This window comes from Chelmon rostratus, chromosome 10 (assembly GCF_017976325.1).
Source record: "Chelmon rostratus isolate fCheRos1 chromosome 10, fCheRos1.pri, whole genome shotgun sequence".
NCBI lineage: Eukaryota > Metazoa > Chordata > Actinopteri > Chaetodontiformes > Chaetodontidae > Chelmon > Chelmon rostratus.
Window position 1 is genome coordinate 7877551 of NC_055667.1, and position 14799 is coordinate 7892349.

Below are 14799 nucleotides of genomic sequence, written 5' to 3' on the forward strand. Positions count from 1 at the left end.
AGAGAGGGAGGATGAGAGAGGTTGCGGTAACATTGCTGACGCACATGTGAAACATGGAGGGGAGGGAGGGATGGAAAGGAATCTCTGGCAGGGATCGCCAAACCTCGAGACGAGGTCAGAAAGCCACTGGCGACATGACGAACACACACACACACACACACACACACTCTCTCTCTCTCTCTCTCTCTCTCTCTCTAGTGTAATAATAACAGTAAATAGTACTTTAATAGGTGATAATCATCGATGGAGTTATGATCTTGAAAACCAAGAGGAGCGAGGGAACGGAGTGCTGAACCCAAAACCCTCACATACACACACACGCACACACACACACCTTTCCTCTTCAAAGACATCATTTTAAAAAAAAAGTGGATTTGGTTTGCCTCTCTGGGACAGCCCTCCGTCACCACTCCTCCGTCCCTGCTCCTGTCCTCCGTGTGTTTATGTGTGTTTATGGGTCTGTGCATTCTGACATTAGCCAGTGTGTTGAATGGTTTATGTTTTGGCTGTTTGTGTAGCTCTGTTTGACAGTTTCACTGAGCGTTCCTATTGTGAAGCTTCTCACTATAGATGTCACACACACATTTATGTTGTATACGTTTTCTGATTTGTCACAGATGCAAATGCATGTGAGTGTGTGTGAGTGGGTGTGTGTGTGAGTGGGTGTGCCTCTCTGTGTCTGTGAACGCTTGCGTGACCCTACAAGTGTTTTTATTTTTGCACGTCAGCGCGAATAAACGCATCTTCGTGTTTGTGTGTGTGCTGTATCCGTGCAAGTGAGACAGATAGACGGTCTCATCGGAATGTATACAGGGCACGTATGTGTGTGCGGTCGCACTTATGTGAACATGTGTGTGTGTGTGTGTGTGTGTGTGTGTGTGTGTGTGTGTGTTCTGGTGAGTCGGAGCGTGGGAATGTGGTGAAGGATTTCTGTGGTATTTTTAATGTTTGTTATTAAATATTACCACAAGGGACCGCGACCAAACCCCAGACACTCCTCTGCGCCTCCTCCTCCTCCTCTTTCTCCTCCTCCTCCTCCTCCTCAAATAACGATGAAACCAAAAAGAGGTTTAAATAAATCTGACACTTGAGGAATAGGCCAAACAAACTCAGAAGCAAAACTATGGCAGGGCTAAAAGACACACAGCAGCGGCAGGTGGAGACGTTCGTGTGGGAATGATGAACAACAGGTCTGTTCACTCACAGGCTGTACAGGAGAGGTGGAGAGAGTCATGTCATGACAGGTGTCTGAAGACCACTAATTGAGACTGATGGTGAAGACCCACTGGAAGAGAACAAATGGCACAGCGTCGAGTGATGGTGCGATGGCGTGATGGTGTAGGAGGAGGTATTTTAGCCCCCTGGGTTCCTGAAGTAAAATTCCAATTCATTTTCCCCATAATGTGACGTAACTCCGCGTCGAAGGTGTCTGTTTCTTGGATGAAAAAGTCTCTGTTGTGCTTCTCCTCCATAGCAACGGTAGCCAACTCTTATTGGTTGCAGTCTGCCGTACCAAACTGATGGAGAAATCATGATTTGTCCAGGAAGCTGAAATGACTGAAAGCATAGAAGTATTAAGAGAGCAGAATACGGTGCTGCTGCTCAGCGTATTCGCCCCAGTGGTCACCTGCAATACTGGAAAAGAGACAAAGCCCTCTGGCCCAATAAGCATTTTTCCTGTAGAACGCTGTTATAAAAAAAAACTGTAAAACCATTAACAGTCAGTTATTACTCTATATAATCCATGGGGGATTTATATTTACGAAACTTTCCTAGTGCCTTGAAAACAGATTTTTAGATAAGTGATGTCATCCCAGCATAAAGGCTATTGGACGAGGTGAAATGTGTGGGCGGAGCCAGTGGGAGAAACGCTCACGTTCACATGCAGGAGGCCGCACAATATGGACACAAACTCGAATGAGCATCATCTTTCTGTTCAGTTCTGTTGGTCATACAATGAACCTGCAGGATTGAAACATTATCCCTCACCCAGAAACTGCAGTCTTCATTGTAAAAGTGGGGTCACATCAAAATGCTCTCTGCACACTATAAATATGCTAGGACCGCGTTTGTATCTGCTGCTGAGGACAGATCCTGTCCTGAATGTGTGCAGATACATTTATTAACCAAACCAGTGGCACGGCTCAATGGATGGCACGTAGGTCGATCTGCCCGTCCGTCGCTCCACAGTTAACCATCACGGTAACTCGTGGGTGTATTCATGGTATCACTAGCGCTCGGAGTGCCTGGGTCCAGACCTTTGAATCCACCCACTCCGCTGAGTTGAAGCAAGATGACAGCTCTGTCTGACATGAGGCAAGAACTCTGAGAACACCTGAGTCTGACGCATAGAGCTCAACAGGTGGTTGCCTGGCAACCTCATGTTGAGCTGACAAAACAATAAAACAATACATAGACTGATAAAAATAATCCCTCTCAATCATCATTTATGACCCATTAGAAGTGTGTGGCGGTATATTTATTTGCAGACTCTGCCCTCGGCCTGTATTTTCGTGCCTGCGGTGTTCGGGGCGTTTCTGCGGGTCAGCTTTTGGGCAATGGGTGTGTTGCCCTCAGCCAATCACAGCGCACAGGGCGTGAGGGCAAGGGCTCTATAAAAACGTATCAACCAGGTGCTGGATCGCTGCTGGTTGAGCCGGGGGGAGGGGCAAACTTTGAATGTTGCGTTTGCAAACTGACAAATTCTGCCTTAAACTAAGATATGCAGAAGTTGTTCAACCATAAAGCTATTCAAGGCCGACATGAAGCTACCTAGCCATGCAAAAACACATCGTTAGTGATGTGAGCATCATATTTTCAAGCTTTTCAGGTTGATTTTTCTCACACTTCTAGCTTTGGTCCAGTCATAAAAACAGCAGCAGGAGCGGTGAGAAACAGTCCGAGCAGCTTTCACAGTGATCAGCAGAGTGTTTATCTGATCCTCCCTGCTCGACACTGGTGATGTCTCTACAAGATAACGACCACGTTGTCATGTGACACCGTCGAGTCACTCGAGCTGAGTGACTCCCATACAGTTCACCGAAAACACAAGAGATTAGAGCTATCGTTTGACTGAAGACGACGATAAATATTCTCATTTGCATTTCCCCAAAGCCAAACCGTCCTCATCCACATCTTATCAGCTTTGTCTTATTGAGCATTTACACGCTCTTGATATTAAAAAGTTTGTGTAAACAGGAGAACCATTTCAAAGTGCAGCACTTCATCCCTCAGACCACAGTCTGAGTCGTCTGGCATGCAGCTACATCACGCTCGCTTGTCAGGGAAGAGAAGTTCAAGTTTTGGGTGGAGCTGACAGATGAAGGGATTCATACCATACAGTAAACATCTTTTTTTACTTACTAAATGCAGAACGCATTATTTTCTCTTTTCTTCTGCAGAGTGCTTCCATCCTCAAACTCTCACAGCATCTAAATTCAGTTTCCAGAGGGGTTCTTTTTTCTGTTTGTTTGTTTCTATGGTTGAATCTACATTTCGAATCGCAAATTCAGCCCGTGCTCTTCCTCCTGACCTAACCGGCTGGAATGTGTGTCATTGCGGCAAAGCATGAGTTTGATTTCCTGCCAAGGCAGATATGCAGCGGATCAGAGGTCATATAAACAGGAATTCAGAAATACACCGCAGGAGGGCCTATTTTTAGTTGACTCTGAGCGCTTCCATTTTTTCTTCTGTTTTCCAGAAACGGGTGATAGAAATCTTCCAATGACAAGAGGTAAGCTGTCATGTTTTGACATAATGAAGATGCATTTTTTAGCTTTGGTAGGGGGGGCTTTCTGTGTCATCGTATAGTCCAACAGTTTCTTGTTCTTCTTATGTCACAACCTGTTTTAATGTGATGCTCGGGACATGTTTCAGCGTGATATGGTGCATGGATCATTTTCATGCTGCAGTCCTAAGTGTACTTTTCCAGCATTCATGTCGTCGACTCATGTCGCAAACTTTTGACAGGAACCTTCGCGTTCCCCCCCATCAGCCCCTTTTTATGCCATCCAGTTCCATCTGTTCCCAGCTTTCTCCATTCCTGCGTTTGTTCCCCTCATCTCCGACTCGCTGCCTCTCAGCTATCTGCCTCCTTTTTTTTCTTCAGAAGTATGTGAGAGCGCAATCACGGAGACTTCAAGCTTTTCCGCACAACCAGCCAAATTTATCCTCGTGGTTTTCTGCATGTTTATTTTGGGTTTTCTTGAGGGACGACATATCTGCGGGAAAACCAAACGGCCCGGAGCGGGTGCTTTCCCTCTGGGGATCATCGCGGCGCGGGGTAAAAATAGGAAAGTCTTTTTTGGGAAATGGAATTAAAAATTGGTGAGTGCCTCCCGAGGGTCCCGCTCTCTCAGAGCTGGGACGGGACGGGACGGGAGGGATCATCACTCATTTATTTCTTTGTTTGTTTGTTTCTATTCCTCTCTTTCCATTCCGCAGAGCATGTGAAAACAACAATTTAGGTCTTGTTTTAGACACAATAGAGAAGCACCACAGCACTCGTTCGCCATTTTTAAAATCACTGTAATTTCTCGGAGCAATTAGCACCAAAAATCACATAATTACTTGATACAAAACTTTTTTTTTTAACAGATTAAACAAATCACTCCCAGTCTCCTCCTCCTCTTCTTTCTACTTTTCTGCTTCTGCTGCTGTGTGTAAACTCCTCAGGGAGGATTAATCTCTGTCATCCCTTTCAAAACCTCTCCTGCACTTTCCCTCGTGCTTTTCTTTCAGCTGAACTCTACGGCTGTCACTGTAGGATGTGTGTGTGGGTTGAGAGGAATTCTGGGATAGGAAAAAAACCTCCTCCGCTCTGACTTGTTGGTTTGACCTGTGTTTAACATGCTGTCTGCTACGGCAATCTACTACTACTACTGCTGCTGCTGCTGCTGCATTCATGGAAATTGTTCCTGTGCAGGGTGGGCGACCTGCTCACATTGCATCAAGGGGGATGGTGGGCGAGTAAATTGTTTTACTCACCCACATTTTTACTGCAGCTAGCCTGCGGAAGTCTTTATAATGTCTCGCTTTGCTGATACTGGCCTTCGCCCAGAGCTGTCACTGATGTGATGGAGCTTCCTCCCTGCAAAACCTTGACCTTTGATCATTTATTCTTCACTTAAAGGCCGTGTTGTGAGTTTTCCAACCAATGATTGAGTATGAAGCTTGCGCTGCCACGAAGCTGTCAACACACCTAGAAAGAATGTTTGTACTCTGGCTTTCAGAGGAGAGCTTCAGTGTTGGTCAAAATCCTGCAAGTAAACACTGAACATTTGTAATTATTCATCATGAAAATTAACAAATGCAATCTTAACCTTTATCTTATCCCCTGATTTTAACCCTCTTTACACCATGTCTTCATGTTATTTGGTATTTGCTGAACAGGAACAAGCATAGGACGAGGGTCATGCAGGATGCATGATGCTTTTGGGCTCGTTTTTGGAGCTTTTATTTTGAAAACCATCATAAAAATCCAGAAACTTTATTATTAAAGGGTCATTCCACAGATTTTACATAGAAAAGTCAGTTTACTTCTCATGAGGAGTACTACTCTGCCTGTAAAAACAGACATTTCCAAAAAAAAAAGAAAAAAAAACAACCACAAGAAAGCCTCCCTTTAACGTTGTAGTGATGTCTTCAAGGTAATCTCAGGTTTTCTCAACAAAAATCCTGTGTTAAAAATGGGGATTCAAAGTAAGTGGCCATTTATTGTGATTGTTTTGACCATGACTGTCCCTGAACTTACTGGAAGTGGAATACTACATTTTCGGAATACTAGTATGTGTTGCATAAGAAGAGTGGTAATAACTGCAGTGGGGTTTTTCTTTATCGTCGCAGTTGAATCTAAATGGACGAATCATTGTGGAAGTGAAAGATGAAGCATTAGTATTAAAGTGGTAATTTCCTGTTGCATCTTGCCTTGACCAACAATCGCTGCTCTTAATTGCGGGGGCAGATGTGTAAGTACTGCGAACAGAAATTTAGCTGGAAACAAAAAGGGGATGTGTGTGGTTGGCAGCCGCTCTTCTGGTGCCATCAGCAGATATTGGTATGATGCAGAGCGGAGATATGTGGTGAACTAAGGGGGGAGGTTTGATGCATTGAAAGCTCAGGGATAACTGCCATTTAAACGCGCAGACCACAGGAGCATAACTTTACTTTTAAGACGAACAACACACGACTCAATACCTTAAACCAAGGACTGTGGCTGCAAATGGCCAAAATATAGCATTGAGTGTGAGATGACGACTGCTCTTGCGCACTTTTCTATAGTATTTTGCCTGGAAGCAGCTTTATGTCCACGTCAGCACTGACCACAGCTTTCTTCACTCAGCCGGTCACTTGGGTGTGGTTGGGACTTAGCAGGCTGCTGTCCCTGTGACTAATTGGAAACATGCACACATACACACATAAACAAATGTACAGACTGTTGCATTGCACAACAACACCGGCGCTAGGGTTCACACACACACACACACACAAGTCTTTTAACAGGATGCTGCACCGTGCATTCACAAGTGTTTGCAGGAGAAATTCATATTCAAAACATAGTTTGGATTCTGTTTGATATACAAAGTTGTTGTGTGAAGGCTGCAGCAGTGATTGGAACCAGAAACCAGGAGAACACAGAATCAAAACACATAGACTGAAGACACAGAGCTAACAGGCTAACAGCTTTGTATCATAAGAGCAGAATAAGCACACTGTGAGTAATAAATGGCTGCATTGTTAAAGACATTTTATTGTGCTGTACTTATGAAAACATCCTTATTAAAAATAATGCAAGTACGTAAAATATGCTTGTTTTTTTACACTGTGATATGTGGAATATACAACAGTCACATGTCAAAGTGGCAACTGAGTGCACCAAATGTCAGACAGCCATGTTGAAACACTCATCTGAAAAAAGTCCAGAGAAGACAAGGAAAGAATCAGTTCGATGAGACAATCGATACCATTCTCTATAGGAAAGAAAGTATTTCCCAAAGTTTCTCTAATGCAGCAAACATTTACCAAACACTGGAATCCACCAGACTGCCTTTTACTAATGAAAACAGAAATGAAATGACATTCAGTGTATCACAGGCTGACTCAAGGTATGACCAAGAAGGAAGGGAGACCACACATCAGTTATTATTTTGAAATTTTTGTTTTTAACCTAAGTTTATGAGAAAATACACCAAAAGCCAAAATAAATCATGTTGCAAATACTATAAAATCTAATCAAACCTGGCTGACCGCCACATGTAACGACGTCAGGCTTGTCGCCCAGGTGAACTGAGTCTCCTTGATGACTCCAGGCTTCTGCAGGAAGAAAGCCATGAGGTGGGGAAGCTTCTCCACCGAGAGCTGTCGCACAGCGAGACCTTCTTCACGGAAGCTTTTCTGATAAGTCGCTGGAGGAAAAACACAGGTGTTAATCATAAAATTGGTGAATTGGCTGAATTCCTTGAAGCTGCCTCAGTTTTAAGGTCCTGGTGTTGTTCATGCTGTCCTGTCTGTCTGTCTCCTGCTGTAAAAATGTTCACCCGTTTGGTTAGATAACCTAATTTTTAACGCAATGACACCAATCTATGATTTCAAGATCAATATAATCAATAATGTGTACTACAGTTTGTCCATTCAGTGAGTTATTTGTTTAGCTGTTTTCATCGTCTGTAACTGAGTACACCCTTTAATCCTCAAAACAACAGAGGAGTGCATTCTTGGAGTTGCTTTATTGCAGGTCAGGACGAGGTCTCTGGCCTCCGACCTGGTCTGAGGTTAATGTGTTTTTAAAAGCGGCTCGTCACCTCAGATACTCAGTTGGTCAGAAGTACTGCTGGACAGATGTTTGGGTTTTAATTACTGATTACGGATATCTTGTGATATGTTTAAATAAACCTCAGGAGCAGCTCAGGTTACAGCCTTTCAGAGAGGCGGTCCAGTATCAATCAATTCTACAATCAGTTTTTTATGGATCTTACTGCATCACATCCATCATGGACCAGAGTTGACTTTGGGCTCCATTGATCTATACTGGTCTAAAACTATGTGGATTCAACAATGAGTCCTGGTCTAGAGGACTGCAATTCTGTGCGTGTGCAGCCACAGAGTCAAGGTGCCCCATCAAAGAGGAAATGACTTCACGAGACTCTGAGGCCTCTGCAGTCCCCGAGGGGAGGGCTGGTATGCGTGCAAATGTGAGCACATATACACACACACACACACACACACACACACACACACACACACACAAACCCCTGCAAGCATGCATGTGCACAGCAGACTGCCGCACACAAATGGACGCTTGCAAGCGAAAAGACCCAAGCAAACGCAACACGGCAAGAACACACATAAAGGCACATTAAGCACACACACACACACACACACACACACACACCAGCCTGTCACCTCCCAAGTCGGGTGCTGAGTGTGTTATTTATTTTAGCTAGCCTGTGTGAGAGTTAAAAATGGAATGTTTCAGCTACATAAAACACTTCCTGTTTTGACGACTCCCTCACTGAGCTGTTCCCTCAGCTAAATAGTCCCAGAGCACCACGTAATGACAGTCTGACACACAGGAAAAATGTGTGTGTTTGTGTCTAAATAAACTGTGTACATTGACTGAAGCTTATTCTCTGCATGTTTGTGTTATTGCACATTTTCCCCACCAGTCTGTTTGCTGGTTTGCACACTGGTGTATGGTCTTGTTCTTGTGTGTGTTGCATGGTTGCTTGTCTGCAGCACTGTGTGTGTGTGTGTGTGTGTACGTGTGTCCCCAAGAGCAGGAATAAAACTCTTTGCTTCATTCGTACCTCAGGCAAACTCTTGCATGGGACTGGACTCTCATTTTTACTCTGTTTACATTCAGCAGATGCTCTTAAAATAATACCTTCAGTTTCCCCAGTGTTTCTTCAGAACATTATATTTTCTCAAACCACAGGCCAGGACCCACATTTGGGCTGCAGGTCCCGCTCCTGCTGGCTGTCAACGAGGACTGAAGCTGTTCCTGTTGGCTGGTGGTTGAACGACGCCTCATAAGCCACTTTTTCTTTGATTTGTCACCCACTGGTATGTGTCTGTGTCATGGCAGGGAGGTTCTCAGAGCAAGCTCGAACCTCCTCCTGCCCCAGTACAGCTGCAGAGTGGCCGGTTGTGCCGGCAGCTCCCGGCTGTGAATGAATGCAGCTCTATGAATAGCAGCGGTGATTGCTGGGAAAGATGAGATGATGATGGTCAACTACTCTATGAAGAGGTGGATCAAAGAAAGTTTAAAGTCATGGAAACAGTGTAAATCATCTGCTGTAAGTGCCCAACAACAAACATAATCTGATCTGAGCTGCAAGGATTAATCAAAGAAAATCAATCAGCAACTATTTTTAGAATTAATACTTATAGTCTTTTTTTCAAGCACAAGCATTTACTGCTTACCACTTCTCAAATGTGAATTTGATGCTTTTCTTTGCTCTACATGATAATAAATGTATTTCTTTGTTTTTTGACGATTAATTGAATGAAACAAGCTGAATGCATCGCTTTGGACTGTGGGAAATTACAACTGTTCCAAATATTCCTGGACAAATTCTAATGCCACATCCACAAAATATTTCTACAGCTGCAAAACTTTATTGCACTTTTTTTTTTTTTTTTACAAATTCACACATTCAGATACGTGCACACAATTTTTACACATGCACACAAAAGCTGATCAGCAGGTGAAGCTCCGTCCTGAAAGTTCATGACTGGGACAACAGCATCAATATGCTCCAGGATATCTAGTTAATCTACTGAATCTTAACAATGTACAGGAGATCACATTTTGGCTCACACAACAGCAAAATAAACAATCATAGGATATGATGTGTATGAGAGGGTACCACGCACGCTGTTCTCCAGCTTGCAGTTACACCAGAAGACTTTCTTCCTCTCACCATCAGATTTATTAATCATGCAAACCTCCTTCCTATATGATTTGCAATCAAGCCGTTATCTCCATTCATTCTTTAGATACAGTGTGATTGAAAACAGATAATCATCGAATGGCAGAAATCCCAGATCCAGATGTCTAATCATGTGATTTTTGGCAAAATCCCTTCTGTTCTCAGTCCAAATTACTCACAAGTCTCTCAGACATTCTGCTGACAAACCAAAGAAAACATAAACTCCTGCAGAGAAGTGAGCCGCTGCAGACGAGAGCTGATTACATCTTTACACATGTGACACTGTTGACTTCTGGCTCAGTGAAGTAACAGGTGTTTCCAACAACACAGTATGTGATCACACACATGCAAATGCACACACGCACCTCCCACCCACTGCCTTTAACCCACAAGCCCACCACTGAGACAAACCAACATATAGACACTTGGTATATATAGGTCTGCATGTCTAGAGTTCTCGGCGCTGATGCAGAGGTTATCTCCATTTTGAATCTGCGCACGCACAACATGCAAGAAACACACTTGAATGCACAGACATGTTTGTTGCTTTCTCTTTCCGGCACTTAACACGTATGTCTTTCTCACCCACAACTCTTCTCTTAGTCTACACACACACACACACACACACACCTCGCTTTACAACATTTTCACTCTCTCAGCCCCTGCACACCCGCCCACATGCACAAACACAAACACACCCCCTTCCCTTTCCCTCCCTTGTCTGTAATCCCTGCAGCTGTTGCTCTTACTCACACTGCTGCCTCCTCCAGACAAAACCTCATCTGTGTGTTTATAAATGAGTGTGTGTGTGTGTGAGAGAGAGAGAGACAGAGAGGGTTAGAGATAGGAAAAGCTAGGTTCTGAATGAAGGAGGTGGGTCAGATGTGAATAAGAGGATGGGAGATGGAGAGGTGGAAGAAAAATTCCCCTCCAGTTTCCCCCTGAGAGAGCCTCCGTCCTCCCTTTCTCCCAGCCCCATTGTGTTGCCTCTTCACCTCCTTCCTCCGTCCATCCATCTCCACATCCTCGCCGGTCGGATATCACAAATCTATCAGCCCCATCTGGCCTCGCCATGAATGTCAAGTGGAGAGCTGGCTGTGTGCAAATAATAGCTAAATATATAACAGGGATATTATGTCTCTGTAAAGACAGCTGTGGTTTGGACAGAGTTCATTTCAGTCTGATAAAGTAGATATGTTTTCAAATTAAGATACATGGACACAGGAAACCTCTTGTTTCCAGCTCTCCTTTCCATTTTGCTTTCTTTTCTCCGCTAAATTTGTTTTTTTGGCTTAACAACAGAACATAAAGTAGTCGTTTCATTCAGTTCTCGCCAGTTTGAGCATTTAGTAACAGTCCGCCATTCGCAGCCACGACAGCCCAGGATCTGAAGGCGCCAGTGAACTCAGTTAGCTTGCTGGATGGCCGAACAGCTTTGGAAACCCCCTCCCTCCCACACCTTTCCCACTTTGGATCACACCCACTTTACGCCACAATTTCTTCTCTCTCAAGCTTTCTTTTTGCATTTGTTCCCAAATACTTCTGCCACTTATCTTGTAGACAAACAAGTGCAACACTTCGAATGACACAGTGAGAAAACACACTCTGTTAACCACATATTTAACCATTCTCGTGTCTCCGCCCTCGCTACGTCTGCACACTCATCCTGCTTTCCAGTGTGGCCGCCACACACACTTTTGCTCTGGGAGACTCTCAGGGGACCCTGGGATGCGACGAGTCCACCAGCTCTGCAGACATAATTTGCATACTGAGATCCAATCCAGTGTGGTTATACTCAAGATAAGGGGCGCTGTATTAACTCCAGGTGTAAATGCAGACACCTCTCCTTTATGGAGGTGCAACACTAAATCACTGGAGTGCCTTTCAGCACCTACTCCTGGTCCACACAATCCGTTCTAAAGTGCTGAGTGTTAAAAGCACTGAGACCTCAAATCCAAACATGCCATCACCACCAAGTGCACGTCTCTAGGCTTCCTCTCCAGCGTGTCTTCACCGCCTCTGATTCCAGCTGGTAAAAATGACCAAAACCTTCGGTTCGTTCCTCTCTGTTCTGGTAGTGAAAACTACCAGAAATCGACTTCAAGGCTCAGAGGGTCGTTGCATAATTTTCTGTCTCTGTGTAATTCCCCCACAGGTGCTGTCAGAGCTGCTAAATGACTCTGTCATTTTAATAGACTCTATCAAATGTGCACGTCGTATCCAGATGTCTGTATTCACACATGCTAACTCACAGCAGACCATAAATTACACACTTTAATGTTCATTTCTCATGAAGGGGATTTCAGGCTGGTTGACACTCTGGTTTATAAATACCAGTCAGCTGTTAGGTGTCTGAAATAGGTGGTTAGTGACGGCATGGTGATTTTTATTTTCTATTACTTATATGTGATATATATAAAAAAAGACCAGCTTCCTCCAGGAAGTAAATGAGTTCATTCCATCCACTTTAGTTCTCTTCTGAGCAGAGTTTTTGTGTTCATTCATTAATTTCCATCACTGCTTTCTGACTCCGTGGCTGCTATAAACAGTTGACAGAATGAACTGTCTTCACTCCCTCCATGAAGCTTGTATACATCACTGGCAGCATCGTGTACACACTGATGTTTGGATGAAACCGGGCTTTATTTACATTCAAGCAACAACAAGCTGTTAAACACACTGAAATATGACTGTTTGTGCAGGCTGTGCGCTCCTCGTGATGCTCGTTTGTTAGGGGCTGATTCATATCTGTTTTTATCAGACCGGTCATCAGATCGTCATCTGCTATGCAGCTGGTACACGAGTAGTGATGCTGCTCTGCTTTAAAAGATCGCATACTGTCCTTGTTGTACGGCACATTTGAATCTAGATCAAGATGTAAACAGTGGATGCGCCTCATTAAAATGCGTGTGAAGGGGTGTATGGCAGCTTTGTTGCCACAGCGACAGCACCCATGGGTGATTTGGACACATCCTCTGCTTCATAATTCACACTGTCGGTTAAACATTTACTGTCTACAGCTCTACATTGCTGATGACCTCATTTGTGCTATAGGTCCAGAGCATGTGTGAGTGTGTGTGTGCCCCGTGTGGTTCACTTGCAGTGAAGAAAAACCATGACCCGTGTTGGAGGGCTACCGCCTGAGAGGCCAGAACCACACCACTTAACCTCTGCATCACACACACATGCACACACACAGCCCTCACCACAGCCACTCACCTAAAATCCCCCACCATATGGACGCTATAAATTCAAACAGACCTATAAATTCTTGAGAAACCCATTTCAGTTTTATTCAGTAAAACTTTCCTGACTCCTTTGAGTTTGATGCTGGTTTTTGTCAGAAGCTGTAACCATAATTCTCTCCAAGAAGACAGCTGGCATGTCAAATGGACCGCGGCTTTGACGAGCTGTGACACAGCGGGTTCAACCCGCTCTGTTGCATCTTTGATAAGAAGTGAGAAACGTGGGCTGAGTTATCATGCTGCCTGGCACTTTGTTAAAGAAGAAAAATAAGCTGGTGAAATGCTATTTTTATGAATGGTTATATTCCTGACATTCCAGTTCATTCTCAACCAGTAACAACAATAATGACCTGTGCAGATCTGCCAAAAGTTCCACCAAGAGCTCGGCTGGCAAACGCTGCTTTAACAAATAATACCACAATAAATGTGTGGACATAAAACTGATGAAAAAGGGTCAGAAATTCAAAACAACTCGCCGGGCCAAAGCCTGAGAGGCGAGGCATTCTAAGGCCCTGCTCCCCAGATTATGCAGCCTTTCAGCAACTGCTAATAAAACAAGATGACAAAACAATGTGTGTTGCTGCGTGTCGGGTAGGAAGTGAGTGAGTGAGCACCGAGAAGCCGGGGAGTATTGCATGTCATCTAACACTAACATTCTTTAAGTAGGTCAAGTAGAGAAGTGATTCCCAGCCTTTTCCATAAACCTACTGATGTAATGCTGACCTACAAAACAGCAGCAGCTGCTGGGATCAGGGGTCTGGACCCCATCTTATCCCCTCCTTCCTCCTCCTTCCCCTCCTCCTCTTTGTCCTTCCTTTCCTTTCCTTTCCTTTCCTTTCCTTTCCTTTCCTTTCCTTTCCTTTCCTTTCCTTTCGTTAAGTTTACTCAGGTAGATCAGTTTACTTTCATTTTTTCGCTCATGCAGTGGCTGTCTGTGTTGACTGACACCTTTAAAGGAAAATCTTGATTTTTCGGTTTACATAACAGGACCACACTGTCTACATCTGGGTTTCATTGCAGCGGCTTGTGGAGGAAGTTCCCAAACGTTCATTTGATCGATGGACTGAGTCCCAGGTCTCTCAGGTGACAGTGCCAGCAGTGGGCGCACCAGGCGACAGGTGTGCAACTTGAACACTCTGAAAGCTGCATTAATAGATTTTTTTTTTTTTTTTTTTGCTCACTTTGGGGCTGCCGAAAGCACAACATGGACATATCAGCACCTTATGAAGCCGGTGTGGTGAATGTGACAGCAAACCTTTGCCTGTTACACATGCAACAAACACGGAGCAACATTAGCATCTGTTTGGAGTCGTGTTTCTGGCCACCTGCTGAATGTTAGCACACTATTCATGCTCCTTTAGTCCTGTTTTGGTCTCCACAAACTCCTAAATAGCTGCTAAATTTAGCGTACTTTAGTGTCCAGCTTGTTTATTAATCCTTTTTTTGGCTGTTTGCTGCTTGAAACGGGGTTGATGAGGCAGACTGAACCAAAACAGTGAAGTAAAACCGAAGCAGTGACATGAAAGACTCTCACTCTGTAGTCTTGAGGCAATAATTGTGGCAAATAATGTTTATTTATGCATCACACACACACACACACACACAGCAAAATAAGCATTCATTTG